Here is a 16641-nt window from a genome sequence, read left to right as displayed (position 1 = left end):
ACATTTCAATACGATTCAGAGTATGGCTTTTCCATCGTTGGAGAAGTTCGATAAGGCCAAATATCTTGCTGGTCTTGTTGCTCATGGACTGGTCCTACGTCAAGATTCGCTGGTTTCTCAGTTTTCTGAGTTACCTCAACGCTCTGGTAGATGTGGTCTCTCTGGGGAGACATTACATCAGACATCTCCAGATGTTCCTCCTCGCGAACTGGGTCCCTACCATCAGATATGGGAGGCTTGGCTTCCTCTCAACCATTTTGTGAAAGAGATTGCTCGGTGGTGGAATATGAAAGACAATGTTCTCCGTGGGGAGGTTTCAGTTGTTCAAACCAGCTCCCACCATGACCTTGTTCACGAATGCGTGATTGATAGGGTGGAGGGCTTATCCCGGTGACCATTGCCAATCTGGGAAACAGCTTTCCGGGCACTACGACGGGTGGAGATGAGGGCTGTTCTGTTGGCTCTGCAGGCTTTTCAAAAGATTCTGCATTCCATAGTGGTTTGTGATGCTATGGGCATCTCTGCAGTTTAATGTTCTGCCGAATACTCTCTCTAGGCGCCGCCAGACGGTTCTGACACAATGGCTGCTAAATCCCTCGATCTTCGAGGGCATTTGTCAAGGGTGGCAGGAGCCTCAAACAGACCTTTTCGCTACTTCCCTGAAGACCCAGTTGCCAACCTGTTTCTCCGGTACCAGACCAAAGGTTTGGGCTGTGGATACACTATCTCTGGATCGGGAGGGATACGTGCTTATGTTTTTCCTCCATTCAACCTAGTGAGCAGGGTACTACTGGAAGTTTCGGGAGCACCTTTGATCTCTCTCCTTCTGATAGCGCCACTGTGGCAACCATGGTTTGCGGAGCTCTTGTCCGTGTCTGGTGGATTTTCCTCTGGTTCTCCCACCCAGAACCTATATCCTGCACCAGCCTGGTCCCTGATTATGCATTCAGGTCCCGAGATCCTTTACCTTCACGCGTGAAAACTATCGCAGGAAGCTTCGCTCAGGCAGGTTTTACTCGGAAATGTCAGCTCGATCCTAGCCTTTGTGTTAGTCATTGAAAGGGCTCCCTTATGCATTTGGTGTCTATTTCCATAAAATATTATCTTTTAAGACTATTGTCTGCATTCTCTTGCATCAGGCCGCAGGAGGAGTGATATCCATGCATTGTCTATTCACTCTTCGTGCCTCTGTTGGGCCAGATATAGCTCCGCTGTTACCCTTCTTACTAATCCTGTTTTTCGGCAAAGAATCAATTTCCTGGAGTTTTGATAAAAGTGATAAAACCAGAGGGCGATGTACTCGATCTCGTCCATGCTTGCCCATTAACCAGGTTCATCAGGATATCTCCAGTTTATCTTCTGATGGATATGTCAGCTAATGAAGATTGTTTATAGGCAGTAATGATCAGTCTAGAGTTTTGATGAATTTGCAAGGTGGGGGCTGCTGAGGTTATTATCCTTGCGGCTTCGTTGGCTCTTCTTAATTTCTCTGACTTTTACCTTCGGTCGCTGTTCTCCCATTCTGATGATCTTATTGCCTTGTGTCCGGAAGGGTCAGGATTACATATTCATCACACTCCGTCCATCGCCAACCGCCGTGCGTAAACGTTATATTCAAACGACTTCTTCTCAATAATCAAACGGCTTAGGGTATTGGTATTTGGCCTGAAACATGCTGGGGCGAAGGGTTACCAAGTGTGTTCAAATAAATGACCTTGACTTTTATTCCAGGTTATATAGGTCAAAATGCTAAAATCTTTAAACAACACCATGTGAATAACTAAAAGCCCTAGGGACCTGATATTGGGCCTGTCATATGCTAGCATGAAGGGCTACAAGTTTGTTCAAATGAATTACCTTGATTTTCATTCAAGGTCACATTCGTCCAATATATCAGAAACTTACTAAAGAGTTCCTTATATTGCCTTAATTGTTTGCCACTAATGTATTTTTGACAATGTTGAATTGTGTCAGTAGTCAGATGACCGTCAAGGCCCACGGTAAAGCCAATTTTCATTATGTGATACAGGGTGTCCCAAAAACTATGATACTCTCTCAAAGTGTTCTAGTTTGTTTGATACAGAACGTAAAGCACGAAGAGATTCCATTTGTAAACTGCCTGAAATTAAAATGTTCTTTTTTCCTTCATAAAAACAAAATAATACATGGAATCTTCAATAAAAAAAGCAGAAAATGCAGTCAAAACAACATTACCACTGACATTTGAGCATCTTAAGAACACTGGTATCGAAGAGTTGTTCTGATGCCTAATATATATATATGGACGTTTTCTGGTGTTGGTGATTACGTTATGTAATTCTGGTAATACTCACTTAGAAATTATTTGATTTGTTGAGAAATGGGACATTAAAGAACCAAAATCACTACGTCTTCCAAAGGATGGAACATGTTTCATTACCTGTATATTGTCCTCTTGACATGCCACTGTCCCAAATGTGTGACGTCATTATGACGTCAACGCTTTTTAGCAGAATCAAATTATTCCTTTATACATGTATTATTCATACAACACTTTGGAGTAAATGGATTCATATACATGTCTTTTGACCATGTATGTCATTTCAATGGGTAACATGACCTATGCGACACCCAGTATTTACCATAACTTTATGAAGTCCCACCCTTATGTTTCCTCCCCTTAATGAGTAATTGGTCAAATAGATAATTGTGATGCATAATAATGCATTTTAAACCATTTCTGATATTAATTAGTAGCTAGAAATCGAATAAGTAACAGAGAATCGAATAAGTAATCAGGGAATCGAATAAGTAACGGGCCCTTAATGCGTAATTAAAAGGTCAAATAGATCATTGTGATGCATAATAATGCATTTTGAACCATTTCTGATGTTAATTAGTAGCTATAAATCGAATAAGTAACCAGGGAATCGAACAAGTAATCAGGATATCGAATAAGTAACGGGCCCTTAATGCGTAATTAAAAGGTCAAATAGATCATTGTGATGCATAATAATGCATTTTGAACCATTTCTGATGTTAATTAGTAGCTAAAAATCGAATAGGTAATCAGGGAATCGAATAAATAATCAGGGAATCGAATAAGTAATCAGAGAATCGAATAATTAATGGGCCCTTAATGAGTAATTAAAAGGTCAAATAGATCATTGTGATGCATGATAATGCATTTTGAACCATTTCTGATGTTATTTAGTAGCTAGAAATCGAATAAGTAATCAGGGAATCGAATAAGTAATCAGGGAATCAAATAAGTAATGAGGGATTCGAATAAGTAATGGGCCCTTAATGAGTAATTAAAAGGTAAAATAGATCATTGTGATGCATAATAATGCATTTTGAACCATTTCTGATGTTAATTAGTAGCTAGAAATCGAATAAGTAACCAGGGAATCGAATAAGTAATCAGGGAATCGAATAAGTAACGGGCCCTTAATGCGTAATTAAAAGGTCAAATAGATCATTGTGATGCATAATAATGCATTTTGAACCATTTCTGATGTTAATTAGTAGCTAGAAATCGAATAGGTAATCAGGGAATCGAATAAATAATCAGGGAATCGAATAAGTAATCAGAGAATCGAATAATTAATGGGCCCTTAATGAGTAATTAAAAGGTCAAATAGATCATTGTGATGCATAATAATGCATTTTGAACCATTTCTGATGTTATTTAGTAGCTAGAAATCGAATAAGTAATCAGGGAATCGAATAAGTAATCAGGGAATCGAATAAGTAATCAGAGAATCGAATAATTAATGGGCCCTTAATGAGTAATTAAAAGGTCAAATAGATCATTGTGATGCATGATAATGCATTTTGAACCATTTCTGATGTTATTTAGTAGCTAGAAATCGAATAAGTAATCAGGGAATCGAATAAGTAATCAGGGAATCAAATAAGTAATGAGGGATTCGAATAGGTAATGGGCCCTTAATGAGTAATTAAAAGGTCAAATAGATCATTGTGATGCATGATAATGCATTTTGAACCATTTCTGATGTTAATTAGTAGCTAGAAATCGAATAAGTAACCAGGGAATCGAACAAGTAATCAGGGAATCGAATAAGTAACGGGCCCTTAATGCGTAATTAAAAGGTCAAATAGATCATTGTGATGCATAATAATGCATTTTGAACCATTTCTGATGTTAATTAGTAGCTAAAAATCGAATACATTAGGTAATCAGGGAATCGAATAAATAATCAGGGAATCGAATAAGTAATCAGAGAATCGAATAATTAATGGGCCCTTAATGAGTAATTAAAAGGTCAAATAGATCATTGTGAGGCATGATAATGCATTTTGAACCATTTCTGATGTTATTAAGTAGCTAGAAATCGAATAAGTAATCAGGGAATCGAATAAGTAATCAGGGAATCAAATAAGTAATGAGGGATTCGAATAAGTAATGGGCCCTTAATGAGTAATTAAAAGGTAAAATAGATCATTGTGATGCATAATAATGCATTTTGAACCATTTCTGATGTTAATTAGTAGCTAGAAATCGAATAAGTAATCAGGGAATCGAATAAGTAATCAGGGAATCGAATAAGTAATGAGGGATTCGAATAAGTCATGGGCCCTTAATGAGTAATTAAAAGGTAAAATAGATCATTGTGATGCATAATAATGCATTTTGAACCATTTCTGATGTTAATTAGTAGCTAGAAATCGAATAAGTAACCAGGGAATCGAACAAGTAATCAGGGAATCGAATAAGTAACGGGCCCTTAATGCGTAATTAAAAGGTCAAATAGATCATTGTGATGCATAACAATGCATTTTGAACCATTTCTGATGTTAATTAGTAGCTAGAAATCGAATAAGTAACCAGGGAATCGAATAAGTAATCAAGGAATCGAATAAGTAATCGGGATATCGAATCAGTAAAGGGCCCTTAATGAGTAATTAAAAGGTCAAATAGATCATTGTGATGCATAATAATGCATTTTGAACCATTTCTGATGTTAATTAGTAGCTAAAAATCGAATAGGTAATCAGGGAATCGAATAAATAATCAGGGAATCGAATAAGTAATCAGAGAATCGAATAATTAATGGGCCCTTAATGAGTAATTAAAAGGTCAAATAGATCATTGTGATGCATGATAATGCATTTTGAACCATTTCTGATGTTATTTAGTAGCTAGAAATCGAATAAGTAATCAGGGAATCGAATAAGTAATCAGGGAATCGAATAAGTAATGAGGGATTCGAATAAGTAATGGGCCCTTAATGAGTAATTAAAAGGTAAAATAGATCATTGTGATGCATAATAATGCATTTTGAACCATTTCTGATGTTAATTAGTAGCTAGAAATCGAATAAGTAATCAGGGAATCGAATAAGTAATCAGGGAATCGAATAAGTAATGGAATAAGGAACTGGGAATTAGGAATCAACTTCACGGAGGTACTTGAAAGACGTTTATTTGTACAAATAATATTACGCTTCACCCTGCGCTAAAAATAGAACATAAAAATATTCGGGTGTTATGTCAAGGGCGACAATCTATTTGTACTGTATTAACGATCGTTGATACATACAGTGTATATTATACAGACTACTGACACAGAAATACAACATGTTTGTATATTTCTAGATGCACATTGCTTTAACCAATATGATGTTTTATATCTTGATAAGCTGTCGTTTCCAACAAGCAAACATACTTACAGGCATGGTTTAACTGAATAGTTGATCAGACTATTTACAGTTATTTTCGTTTTTAAGTTGTTATTTTGTACAACCCTTTCCAGTAATCTGATCACAAAGGAGTGCTTTAAAACGTAACAACATCACCCTAATATAACGTCTTATCAAATGTCTATTGGTTTTTGTTATAGAATGATGCTTGTTGTCTGCGTACGGAGAATAAAGTGCATGTTTAGGTTGATGGGAATTTCGGGATATTTTCCATTTGTAATTTTGCTGTGTCTGTTTTTCTTAATTTGTCTTCTTTAATTGTTGATTGTTTTCGCTTTGGTTTGATATACTTTTACATCATACAGATCTGAGGCCAGAATAATCGTGACTTTACAGATTTGTTTTCACCTTCATTTTTTCTCCAGAGAAATGGTGTGTGTAAAAAGCTCTGAAGAAAGGAAAAGATTGATAATACATGAAAAGAAACAGTGAAATATACAATAAAAAATGGCGCATAGGAGTAACCAATCCACGACCCGGAGTTTATATGCTAAAGAGCAGTCGATCATTTCTTACGTTGAGAAGTATGTAACCCCGCAAATCATGAAATGGGAAAAAGAAATGAAGGAGGTTAGAAGAAGAATGAAAAAGATGAATGAAATAGAAAAGGCTCAAGTGTTGTCCAAAATGCTCTCGATAATAGCACATGAAGTCACAACATTACAGGTATATCTGAAAGTTCGATTTTTTTATTGCGAATTCTAAAAATAATTTAATAACGATATCTAAGGTAAAGCAAAACAAGTAAGGATTATTTGTAATAACTTTGAAAAAAATGTAGATAATAACACATTTATATATATAGTGCTTGTCCCCGTCTGTCTGTCTGTCTGTCCGGATTTGGTTTCCAGAACGTTTCAGAACGTATTTATTGAATTTGATCAAATTTCACACAATGGTAGCATATGGAAAAATACAGCTTGGGATTGAATTTGGGGTCAAAAGGACAACTACAAAGGTCCCTGTTACTCAAAATAGATTGTTACACAAAATATTAGTTTCCGGACGATAACTTGAGAACACATCAACGGATTTTGATCAAATTTCAGGCAATAGTAGCATTTGAGAATACAGTTTGGGATTGAATTTGGAGTCAAAAGGTCAACTACAAAGGTCACTGTTACTAAAAATAGAACTTAATATAATTTGTCCAAACATCAATCCAATGGTAACATATTAGATAACACAGCTTGGGATTTTATTTGGGGTCAAAATGTCAACAACAAAGGTCACAGAGAAATTGTCTTTTTCGGACGATAACTTGCGAACACGTCAACATAATTTATTCAAACTTCATACAGTGATAACATAAATAAGCAATAATAATTTGGATTAGAATCTGTAAATGACGGCATTGGACGTGGGTTGCTTGCAACACTTACTATAAGCTTGTTTGTCTGAAAATTACATCTTGTTCTGATATCTATTAATAAAAACACGACACTGTATTTGATCCGACTTTCCTATTTCAGAAATCGTGTGGCTATCGATTTTATGACGTTCCAGGACGTTATCTGGATGAATTAGCCCCAACTGTGCCAAAAGATATGGAAAAGAAATTAGCAATATGGAAGCAACAAGCTCAGACGATTAAATCTCCAGAACATTTGGAACAACTCTTCAATATATTTCAATGTCAACTACAGTCCTGGACGGTATACTAATATCAATAACATTCAGTGATACGGATTATGTAATCAAATATGATATTTAAGACACATGTTATAAATCTGTATTCATACAGCGTGTTGTGTTTGGATGAGTATGTATTGTAAGATCGTGAAACTTATGAAATCATTTGCTTTGATTATGTCAGTTGTATCAATTTAGTAGCCCAGAAGGGTCAATTTTGAGAAGTAAAACATAATGAATAAATATCGTGAATAAAGTCGTTATAACGCATTTAAAAAGTCGCCTTTCCAAAAATGTTTTATTTCTTAAAAGCCATAATAACATCTTTTTGAAAGATGTAATAACGCTTTTCCAAAAGTCGAAATAACGCCTTTTTAAAGTCGAACAGAATTATTGCTATGATTCTGGATCTTACCTTGATAAGCTGGAAAAAAGTCAGTGGGACGGAGTACGTGTGTGACATTCTTGTCGAAAGCAGCAATATTATTTCTGTCTGTACCTTGATTTCATCGCGTTCGCTGATTGCTATATATAACACGTGTTTCGTCATTCCTGCATTGAGTCAAACACATAAATGTAGGGTTCAATTATGTCGGCTACGCACTACTTTCTGTCTAGGTTGAATTATGAATTGTTTTAAATCGTTTTAAATTTACTGTTGATATTTTAGTTAAAGCATACCGAGATGTTTTCGGGAAGTCAACAAACACAACAGCAAGTGGATTTCCCGGAACATCAAAGAAACGACGGGCAGATACCAACTGAGATTTCCAAGGGCGGAACTGTAGAATCAACACAAACCACGCAGGACGGAAGAAATAAAATTCTACAAGAAAAGAATGAAAAATTACAAAAATGGGTATCAGAGTTACAAATGAAATATGATTCAAAAGCAGCAGAAAATCTGGAATGGAACAAAGAGGCCTTAAGGCAGAAATTGAACAATTGAGAAAAACAAGCAATGAACAAAGAAAACAAGTTAAAGCAAAGGAAAGGGAAAATAACGAACTCTTAACCAGGTCAGTTAAATGCTCCGGGTTATGTTACCTTCGGCAATGGCAATCTCAAACCACCCTGAACGAAACGTGTTTTGTCCCATTTTCTCAAGCTTTGTCACAGTTCCCACGACAAGCTGAGGTATTTGGTATCTGTTTCGTCGCGTTCTATCAAGGCACTTTTCGGCTTGTAACGTTTGCAAGCCCAAATCACAAGGGCGTGTTGCGTCCTACTACGGTCTTACGTTGTACGTAATACAAATATTTTCAAGACGCCTTAAATATGTCCTATATGGCCATAGATTAATACTCCAACATTATAATATTTATAATTAGCAATAGACATGTCTAAACCGATTCCTTAACCATTCATCAAAATCCACAGATATAATTATAAAAAGCTACCTAGATGAAAACAACTACATTAAATCTGATTGGCGAAGAAACACTTGACTTCATCACAATTATGGAATCTGTGATGTCCGTTTTATTGCAATTCTCCGTATTGGTGTTACTGTTGGACATCATCAATGAGCAAGACCATTGTTAACCACCCATATTCAACAGCAAAATCAAAATGCCCCCTCTACGTGCACTTGCACAGTTCACTGCAGTAATATTAGGATCAGAGGAAAGGAAAAAGAAGTAGATATTTAGATAAAACAGAAAATAATCAAATAAAAACATATCTTGAAATATGTCAGGAGCTCCTTAACTGTACTTAGAAAAGGTGGCAAAGTTTCTCCGCACCGACAAGCAGAGGCAAAATGTCTACTCATCAATAAACAGAGGCAAAATGTCTCCGATCCGAAAAACAGTGGCAAAATGTATCCGCACCGACAAAGAGTGCCAGAATGTCTCCGCAACGACAAACATATGTAAAATGTCTTCGCACCGACAAATAGCGGAAAATGTCTCCACACCAACAAACTGTAACAAAATGTCTCCGCACACACAGACTGTGGCAGAATGTCTAGATCTCCGCACCGACAAATAACGGCAACGTGTCTCCGCACTGACAAACAGTTAAATTGGTAACCGTTGACCTGCTGCGCAGCTTCTGGTTCTTTAGTGGCTAAAGTGTTGCTGATGTAGTCTAGAATTTTAATTTCGTAAGCGTTTTGTTGTAATGTAATTTTTTTTTGAACTAAAACTTTCTGCAAAAAAGTATCATGTTATTTTCCCCTTTTACACACACCAGTTAAAAAACACCCAGCTAGGACTTTCATCTGTAGTAAGCCTTGGCGGACCATGAAAAAACTGTAAACCGTAGAGTACCTCATCAGATGGTCAAGGGCCTAAAGAGAACGAAGTGATAGCCTTGATAAACCGTAGGAAAAAACAGTGTACTAAACCTCCGGGAACAGCCTGTCACGTAATCCCTAAAAGAGCGTGGCAAAACTTGGCAGACCAAGCTCAACTTTAAAAAAAATGGCCAATATTCCACGGCGCACTACGTCTCGGGCAAACGGGCTGCTGGGAACTTTGCGTAAACCTACAATTACTATAGTTTTATGAAAGCGTTTTCAATATGGCGACATAACAAGACTGATCTTTTTTGAACATGAATGATATGTATTACTCTTAAATATACAGTTAAAAAGTTTCGATTAATTTCTTACCGATGTGAATTCTCCTTTGTTTTGTTTTACACTTATGAGCTCATGTTCTGTTCTCTAATATTATTTTGGGTAAAATCAACACACCAATTGATGTTCACCTGTACGAATGTCAACTGGTGCCTCCTTTCTGTTATTCGTTCATGTAACATTGAGAACACATCAACGGATTTTGATCAAATTTCAGGCAATAGTAGCATTTGAGAATACAGTTTGGGATTGAATTTGGAGTCAAAAGGTCAACTACAAAGGTCACTGTTACTAAAAATTATGTATGACACTAAATACATGTAGTCATGAGATAAGGGAGATAACTCCTATAGCTTTTTTTATCAATACATGCTATGAAGGTCATATGATTGATTTAGGTTATAGAACTTTCTAGAATATAATCATGTATAAACAAATATGTTTGTAAACATGTTGATTTTAGGTAGAGATCTAGAATGATCTATTTCCAGAAAGTTATGTGTGTTTACTTGTTTACTGTTTTTGGTTAGATATTTCTAGAAGTAGAAGGTTCTCCAATATTCTTGAATTACGGTTTAGCTATATATACTCCAGCTGTCCAAGGCTAATCAGAACTGTAATGAGACCTGTAATAAGACATATCAAGAATTGTACAGCGCCATATAAGATTCTATTGGGAGAGCTATTGTGACTTTATCTGTGGATTATTACAACACTTTGTGTGGATTTATTCATATTGCCTGGAACTTTACAAATCATCTGTGGACATTCAATTTTCCTTGTGGATTTGTGATTATTGTTAATTTGAAACCTGGAAGGATCAAGGATTATACCAGGACATTCGCATACAGATAAGTAACACTTTAAATCATCGTACTAGTCTTGTACCACCACCAATTACTTTAAATATCGTAAACCATCTCTGTATAATATTGTATATATAATTAAATTGTGTTTTGAATTTAGCTGCTGGTTTCTCCTTTCTGTTATTCGTTCATGTAACAGAAATTGGGGGCTCGTGTCCGGGATCGATATTCAATTTGTGAAATCTAACTTTGAAAAAATTAATTAAGAAATTTTCAAAATTTGTGTACAAACTTTGAGTTTACATTTGAAACCAACAGCTAGATAAATATGACTACTATGCAGGTAGAACAGTTTGTTAAAGCGCCATCCCTGGAAGTTCTTTTGCAAGTTAGTAAGAAGGATTTACTATTATTGGGTAAACATTTAGGCCTTACTATCAAAACTAATTTGAGGAAAGCTGAAATTAGGAATGTAATTATAAGATATTTTGTTGACAATGGCAAATTTGACTCTAGTGCATTAGATAGTATAGAGGAAACAGTCACTTCAGAAATCCAAATTAGACAAATGGAACTTGAACATGAAATGAAAATGAAACAAATAGAGAATGAAATGAAAATGAAACAAATAGAGAAAGAAATGAGAGAAAGAGAAATAGAAAAGGAGTTAAGAGAAAAAGAAATAGACAAAGAAAGAGAGTTAAGAGAAAAAGAAATGGAAAGAAAATTAAAAGAAAAAGAGATCGAGAGAGATCAGATGTTTAGAACTAGAGAAGCAGAAAATTCAAGCTGAAACAGAACTTAGAATTAAAGAATTAGAGCTAGCTTCTCAAGACGGTTCAAGTAATCCAACTTTTAGGGGTTTACAAGGAAACAGAGGTTTTGATGTCAGTAGAAATATTAGGTTAGTTCCTCCTTTTCAAGAGAAAGAAGTTGACAAGTATTTTCTACATTTTGAGAAAATAGCTGATAGTATGAAATGGCCTGAAGATAAGCTTACAATGCTTCTTCAGAGTGTCTTGATTGGTAAAGCTAGAGACATTTATTCTTCTTTATCTGTTGATGATGATTTCAAATTACCAAGTAGTCAAGAACGCTATTTTGAAAGCTTATGAGTTAGTTCCTGAGGCTTACCGCCAGAAATTTCGAAACTCGAGAAAGAGAGATGAACAAACTCATGTAGAATTTGCCAGAGAAAAGGAACAATTATTTAATAGGTGGTGTGATTCTAAAGAAATTGATGAGGATTTCGGTAAATTGAGGCAATTATTGTTGATAGAGGAGTTTAAACGTTGTGTCCACTCAAACATAAAAACTCATTTAGATGAGAGAAAAGTTGAAACACTTAGTGAAGCAGCTACAATGGCTGATGATTACGCTCTCACCCACAAAGGCTCATTTGTTAAAAACAGTTCTCAAGACAAAAACAGTACCACAGGTACTAGTAAATTTGGTCAGCCTAGGAACCCAACCTTTAGTGGCCCTTCTAACGACAAACCTAAATTAGGTGATAAGACTAAGTCTGATTCTAAAACAGATCATAGGGCAGGTGTGGGGTCTCCTTCTGGTCCTGTTTGTAATTACTGCAAGAAAGTAGGGCATACTATGTCTGAATGTTATTCTCTCCAGCGTAAGGAGCAAAGGCGTAAACAGTCAGTTCCTTCTGTGTTAGCTATGTCAAAGCCTAGTCAGAAACTTAGTGATATTGTGGAAGATTCTAAAGTGTCTGTTGAGATTAAGAGCTCAGAGTCTGATAGCGTCTTGGAGAAGTACTCTCCCTTCATTTCTGAAGGTTTTGTTTCACTTACTAGTGATATTACCAACTTGAAACCTGTGAAGATTTTGCGAGATACTGGGGCTTCTCATTCTTTGATATTAGATGGCGTAGTGCCTTTGTCTGAGGAGACCTCATCTGGTAGTAGTGTTTTGCTTCAAGGTGTAGAGTTAGGTTTTGTTAATGTGCCTCTCCATTGTGTTTATTTAAAGTCAGATTTGGTTACAGGGCCTGTCACCATTGGTGTTAGACCGGAACTTCCCATAGAGGGCGTGTCGCTCATTTTAGGCAATGACTTGGCTGGAGAGAAAGTTAGGGTAGATCCCTTAGTGTCCAGTATTCCAGATAAAACAGATGATGCTGAGACTATTCAACAGGAATTTCCTGGTATTTTCCCTTCTTGTGCTGTAACTCGTTCAATGAGTAAGAAGGTTTCTGATGTTGCAGTAGTTGAGGATCATTATAGTCCAGGGTTAGGTGACACTTTCTTGGCTCATGATATAGAGGATGTCGGGAGCAAGTGTGATCTTTTGAGCAATCCTGTAGACTTTGATAGTGATAGAGTTGTTCCTAACAAGGGTACTTCTTTTGTCTGACATGATGAGTAAATCATCTTTGTCTAGAGAGGAGCTTATAGTAGAACAGGAGAAAGATCCTGAAATCTCCTTATTGTGTAATCGGGCTTTGAGTGAGGAAGAGGCTGAGAAAGTCCCGGTTTGTTACTTCCGTCAGTCAGGTGTGTTGATGCGCAAGTGGCGCCCCCCTGATGTGTCTCCCGAGGAAGACTGGAAGGTTGTCAATCAAATAGTTGTCCCACCGAGGTATAGGCAAGATATTCTAAGTTTGTCTCATGACGTACCTATGGCAGGGCATCTAGGTGTGACCAAGACTTATAACAGGATCTTAGATCACTTTTTTTGGCCCAAGTTGAAACGGGATGTGGCTGATTTTTGTAGGTCTTGTCATACTTGTCAGGTGGTAGGGAAACCTAATCAGAAAATCCCTGTTGCACCTTTGCCCCCATTCCAGCATTTGAGGAACCATTTAGTAGAGTCATTATAGACTGTGTAGGTCCTCTACCCAAAACTAAGTCTGGGAATGAGTATCTTTTAACTATTATGTGTGCTTCCACACGCTTTCCTGAAGCCATTCCACTCAGAAATATTAAGGCCCCTAACATAGTCAAGGCTTTGGTTAAATTCTTTACATTGGTTGGTCTTCCAAAAGCTGTCCAATCGGACCAAGGTTCGAATTTCATGTCTGGTATTTTTCAACAAGTCATGTACCAGCTCCAGATCAAGCAGTATAAGTCTAGTGCTTATCATCCAGAGTCTCAGGGTGCTTTAGAACGTTTTCATCAGACATTGAAGAATATGATGAGATCTTATTGTTTTGAAAACAAAAGAGATTGGGACGAAGGTATACACATGTTGTTGTTTGGCGTTAGAGAATCTGTACAAGAATCTCTTGGCTTCAGTCCTTTTGAACTTGTGTTTGGACATACTGTACGTGGTCCTTTGAAAATTTTGAAAGACAAAATTTTGGACGAAGATTCTAAAGTGAATCTCTTAGAGTATGTGTCTAACTTTAAGCAAAGGTTGACAAGGGCATGTGAACTGGCAAAAGAAAATTTGGCCGTTACTCAAACCAAAATGAAAAACATGGTATGATAAAGACGCCCGTGCAAGAAGTTTTGATCCAGGTGACAAAATTTTGGCTCTATTACCAATACCGGGTCAGCCTTTGCAAGCTAGATATTTTGGACCTTATATTGTTGAGAAAAAGGTTGATGATGTTAACTACATTGTACAAACTCCAGGGAGGCGCAAGAAAACTCAATTATGTCATGTTAATATGCTTAAGAAATATGTAGATAGAGAAGAGAGCAAGACCTCTCAACCTATTGCTACTTTGGCCTCTGTACCATCACAAAGTGAAAGTACAGCTGATATTTGTAAATTAGACTTAGATGGTGGTGTACAAGATGTAGGTTTAGACTGTGGTGTTAAGTTACGGAATTCAGATGTGCTCGCGAACTTGGACAAGAAACTGTGTCATCTATCAGAAAAGGAACGCAATGAACTGAAAGATTTGATACTTGAGTTTAATCATTTGTTTCCGGATACACCAGGCAAAACAGATGCTATCTATCATGACGTGGATGTAGGCGATGCGCCACCTGTCAAGCAACATCCTTACCGTGTCAATCCTTTGAAAGAAGAACACTTAAAGAAAGAAATTCAATACATGTTGGACAATGATATTATTGAACCAAGCAAAAGTGAATGGAGCTCTCCATGTGTTCTGGTACCAAAGCCAGACAAGACATACCGGTTCTGTACTGACTTCAGAAAAGTAAACTCTGTCAGTAAAACAGACTCTTATCCAATTCCAAGGATTGACTCGTGTATTGACAAAGTTGGCAAAGCCAAGTACGTAAGCAAGTTTGACCTGTTGAAAGGATATTGGCAGGTGCCATTAACAGAAAGAGCTAAAGAAGTGTCGGCATTTGTAACCTCGCAAGGTTTGTACCAGTACAAAGTTATGCCATTTGGTATGAAGAATGCCCCGGCAACATTTCAACGTCTTCTTAACAGCGTGATATCAGACCTGGAAGGCTGTGATGGATACATTGATGACGTCATCAACTACCACGACACGTGGGAAGACCATCTACGCGGGATTCGTGAATTCTTCGAAAGACTCACTACCATGAAATTGACTGTAAACTTATTGAAATGTGAATTTTGTCATGCAACTGTTGAATTTTTAGGCCATGTTGTAGGACAGGGGCAGGTTAAACCTGTTCAGGCCAAAGTAGAATCAATTATAGATTTTCCAGCTCCTGGAGGCAAGAGAGAGCTGATGAGGTTTCTTGGTATGGCTGGATACTACAGAAAATTTTGTCAAAATTTCTCTGTTATAGCAGCTCCACTTACAGCTTTGTTAAAGAAAAAATGTCAAATTTGTTTGGTCAGACGAATGTAAGTCTGCATTTGAGAAATTGAAAGCCATACTATCAAACTCACCAGTTCTGACTGCTCCAGATTTTAATAAACAGTTTAAACTGTTTGTTGACGCCAGTGATGTAGGTGTTGGTGCTGTTTTGATGCAAGAAGGTACTGAACAAATTGACCATCCAATTTGTTATTTCTCGAAAAAGTTTGACAAACACCAGAGAAATTATTCCACCATTGAGAAAGAATGTTTAGCGTTGATTTTGGCCTTGAACCAATTTGATGTGTATCTCTGCACTACAGTTGTGCCTGTGTTGGTCTTTACTGACCACAACCCTTTGACATTCATTGGGAAAATGAAAAACAAAAACCAAAGAATTCTCAGGTGGAGTTTGACTTTGCAAGAATACAATCTTGACATCAAACATATCAAAGGGAAAGACAATATTCTAGCAGATGCTTTATCAAGGATTTAAATATGACTTAATATTTGAAGAAAGTTTCCTTTTCAAGAAAACTTTCTTTTCTTTAAGGAGGGGTGTGTTATGTATGACACTAAATACATGTAGTCATGAGATAAGGGAGATAACTCCTATAGCTTTTTTTATCAATACATGCTATGAAGGTCATATGATTGATTTAGGTTATAGAACTTTCTAGAATATAATCATGTATAAACAAATATGTTTGTAAACATGTTGATTTTAAGTAGAGATCTAGAATGATCTATTTCCAGAAAGTTATGTGTGTTTACTTGTTTACTGTTTTTGTTAGATATTTCTAGAAGTAGAAGGTTCTCCAATATTCTTGAATTACGGTTTAGCTATATATACTCCAGCTGTCCAAGGCTAATCAGAACTGTAATGAGACCTGTAATAAGACATATCAAGAATTGTACAGCGCCATATAAGATTCTATTGGGAGAGCTATTGTGACTTTATCTGTGGATTATTACAACACTTTGTGTGGATTTATTCATATTGCCTGGAACTTTACAAATCATCTGTGGACATTCAATTTTCCTTGTGGATTTGTGATTATTGTTAATTTGAAACCTGGAAGGATCAAGGATTATACCAGGACATTCGCATACAGATAAGTAACACTTTAAATCATCGTACTAGTCTTGTACCACCACCAATTACTTTAAATATCGTAAACCATCTCTGTATAATATTGTATA

General features: G+C 36.6%; 1 protein-coding gene across 1 annotated transcript in view; it reads left to right on the top strand.

Moving 5' to 3' along the window:
* The window catches only part of LOC138328166 (hyaluronan mediated motility receptor-like), a 71369-nt gene that overhangs the window by 28903 nt on the left and 25825 nt on the right, over positions 1-16641 (top strand). The window lies entirely within an intron of this gene.

Source organism: Argopecten irradians, chromosome 7, assembly GCF_041381155.1.
Source record: "Argopecten irradians isolate NY chromosome 7, Ai_NY, whole genome shotgun sequence".
Lineage (NCBI taxonomy): Eukaryota > Metazoa > Mollusca > Bivalvia > Pectinida > Pectinidae > Argopecten > Argopecten irradians.
The sequence above is the reverse complement of the archived record's forward strand: the minus strand, read 5'-3'. Positions and strand labels throughout refer to the sequence as shown.